Genomic DNA, 3,693 nt, shown 5'->3' with positions numbered 1-3,693 from the left:
GATCTTCCTGGAGGAGGTGGGACTTGAGCTGGCCCTTGAAGAACTCACAGAGGGAGAGGGATATGCCAGGCAGGGGATCAGCATGAGAAAAGATAGAGAGGTTAGAATAACTGGTGGCTAAGAAAGAGTAAAGATGCCTGCCTTTCTGTTCTTTCTCCTCCCCTCCTTGCTGGGGCCCTTCTGAGCAGCGGGAAAGCCTGCTCTGAGTGTGAACTCAGCTGCATTGCTGGATGTCTCCGGGAGGGAGGAGGCGGGCTGGGTGCAGCCTGGAAAGGTCCTTCCATTGTGTGTGAGGCCAGGCCAGGGCAGCGGAGGCGGGTCTATGGAACCCTTTGTTTGCAAGTCACCCACCAAGCACTCCGGCGGCCTCCACAGTCCCTGCTGGCTGGCCTTGGACTCAGGCCATGTCATAGAGACAGGTTGTTCTACCTCAGCTGGCCCTGATGTCATAGCTGAGGGAGGGGGCATGGGCAGGGGCAGGAGGTGGACACTGGTGGTCTTCGAGGCTGGCTGAGGGCTGACAGATTGCCTCTTGTCCTCGAGGCTCAACCAATTGAATTCGTGAAATTCTTTAATGCATGATCCGTAGACCAATGGATGGAACCTTCTAGCACCTGAGAATCCCAGGATAATGGAATCTTTTTTAGGATCATGAAATCTTTCATACTAGATCCTGCGGGAACCATAGGATCCTGTAGGATAGCAGAATTTTAAAAGCCATAAACTTTTTAAACGCCTTCCTTTTAAGATGTGGTGAAGATAAAACAAAACATTACATGGCAAATATATAGAACAGTCTTGGACTGTTGTAAATGCTCCCTAAGTGTCAGCCGTCGTCTCCATTTTGAGGAAGCTCAGGTCCAGAGAGGTAATGTGACTTGCCTAGGGACACTCAGCTAGGAAGTGGTGGCACAGACTGGCAGAGACCTGGAGGGAACCCCAGGTGGGTTGAGGCCCTCTGATACTGAATCTCCCTGCGTCTGAGCAAGCTGGTTCCGTGTCTGAGTTAAGGTCTCTGGGTGAGAGGCTCACTGGTGGGGGTGCAGCTGGGAGGCAGGGAAGAGGTGCCCAGGACTCCAAGCCTTTGAGCTAGCCCTGGCTCTCTACATCAGTCCCTGTGAGATCTTGGGCAAGTTGTTTGCTTTCTTTCAACTCTAGTTTCTCCACCTTTGAGAGAGCAATTCCATCCCAGAGGAGGGCATGGCAGACTCTGAAGTCAGACAGCTCATGGAGCGCAGGTCCTAGTTTTGTGTTCATACACAAATGACATCAGTTCTCTGAGCTCATTTCCTCATTAGTGCACTGGGAGGACAAGGATCCAGAATCGCCATGAGAATTGAATGAGCTAATGCTCTCTGAGGTGGCATGATGTGCAGGCTCCCTGTATTTAGGTCCCAGCTCGGCCACTTGATGTGTCGGTGATTCAGGACAAGTCCCATAACATGCAGATACTTCAGTGTCCTGAGCTGCAAAACGGCCATGACAGGAACACTCATTTGGAGTAAACAGGTTAATACAAGGGGAGCACCTAAACCAGCGCCTGGCGAGTGAGAGGTGCTTAATAAGCATCCACTATCACTATTGCACTGTAAGGCTCCATCATTGTGAGCCATCATTGTTACTGGTCAGTGAGGAGCTTGGAAAGTGCCGCACGATTGTGTGTGTGTGAATGCGTGGGCGTGTGTGTGTGCACATACACGTGCCTGAGAGTGTGCAACGATCCTTATTCAAAGCAGAGCCTGCCGCCCAGAGTTGAGCTGTGTGCCCAGAATAGCTGCAGCTCCTGGCGGCCTCCCTGGGGACTAGAGTGTAATGAGTGTTTACGGAGCCCCCTGCCAGGCAGAGACGAGAGGCACTGAGGAGCCAGCTTCGAGCCAGGCAGCGGCTGGGAGCCCAGTGTTATTATATTAACAAGCATCAGGGTGATATTACCATTAACAAGATTATTCACCAGGCGGCCCACCCCCTCACCAGGCACCATGCCACAGCGGGCATGGCAAGCAGGCAGGCATTCTCTGCCTGTCCTCCGTCCTTCCTGGTCTCTGTCTTCAGGGAAGGGGAGAGGATTCCCTGATGCCAGTCATAGTGCTGAGCCCGTGACATCCTCGTTTTACTGTGCCTATCCAAGACCCCAAGGTGAGATATTGGCACCTCCACTTTACAAATGAGAAAACTGAGGTGCAATAAGGATGGATTTGGATCCCCTATGCCTGTCCCCCTTGTTCCTTGTCCCCCACTGGCCCCTCAGGCAGCCCTACTTCTGGGCACAGACTCTTGGTGCCTCCTGCCACACAAAGCTGCCACCTACCCACTTATGCCATAGATACTATCCCGACCCTCCATGGCCCAAACTATCAACCCTTTTTGATACACTCTGAAAGGTCAGGTTTACTCATTTTCACTTTCATTGGCCACCTACTGAGCCAGGTCCTGGAACACAGAGAGACCCACCATGTGGAGTGTTTAGTCTCACAAACAAATCGGCACAAGGCACATTATTTGATTATAGTGGGACTGAGTGCCCCAAAGGGCGGGACAGAGGCCCATGGAGTGTAGAATGGGCCTGCCGCTGGAAGAGCTGCCCTTGGCTTGGGACGACAGTGCTGTTGGAGTGGACAGTGAGTCAGGGAAGACCTCGCTCAGGAAGTGACATTTAAGATGAGACACAGAGGGTGAGCCAGAGCCGAACAGTCCTGCAGAGCGGGAGAGAGCGCTTCTGGCAGACGGAGCGGCATTCATGGAGGTGACATCTCCATGAGGTCTTGCCTGCCCGATCGGCCCAGCATCTGACGCACAGGTGCCTCCTGGGTTCAGTCATCATTCAATCATTATTATTTATTAATTAAAAATGTCTAATTTAGACAGTTCGCTTTCTCATTCATTCCTTCGTCCTCTATTTCCTGATGCCCACCCCATTTCAGGCTTGGTGTTGGGCAGGGGGACACAGAATTGAATCAGTTGCAGTCTCTGCCCTGGAGTTGCTCCCAGTCTAGTGTGGGCGATGGACCCTTACATGCCACACTATATGATCAGTGGACACTGAGGCTTTTAAGCCAGGCTGGGGCAATGATGGTCAGGAAGGCTTTCCGGAACCGGAGATAGAAAAGGCAAGGTGGGCAAAGGTGCTCAGCATGCACGAACGTACGAAGCCCCAGAACAAGGCTGGCTGTGAAGGACCCTGAATGCCAGGTTGCGGCAGAGACTGTGGCTGTCTCCTAATAGTCATTCTCCCTTCCACAGTAATGAGACATGGCTGCTTGGAAGACAGACTACATTTCCCAGCCTCCCTTGAATCTCAGTGGGTCCATGTGACAGATGTAGTCCATAGAATAGGAGCAGAAGTATTGTAGGAAGTTTTAGGATAGTTTGCTTAAAGAGTGCTATGTGCCTTTCCTCTGCCTCTTCCCCTTCGCACTGGCAGGAAGATGCATGTGGTCCCATCTTGGAACGTGAATGAGAGCAATAGCCCAGGAACGATGGAGCAACAAGATGGAAGGAATATGGGTCCCTGACGCCCAGGAGAACCAGCCACTAGACAGGAAGACCAGGGAGCGGGTGATACCATAGAATGGCGCAGAGATCCCCAGGTGTGACCCAGACCAGGCCTGCTCTCTACACGTCCCTACCGACAGAGGGAGGGACAAGTTCCTCAACAGGGCCTGGAAATCAGTCCTGAGGAATCTGGTCTTCGGT

Source organism: Pteropus vampyrus, unplaced genomic scaffold, assembly GCF_000151845.1.
Source record: "Pteropus vampyrus isolate Shadow unplaced genomic scaffold, Pvam_2.0 Scaffold36, whole genome shotgun sequence".
NCBI classification, from domain to species: Eukaryota; Metazoa; Chordata; class Mammalia; order Chiroptera; family Pteropodidae; genus Pteropus; species Pteropus vampyrus.
The sequence above is the reverse complement of the archived record's forward strand: the minus strand, read 5'-3'. Positions refer to the sequence as shown.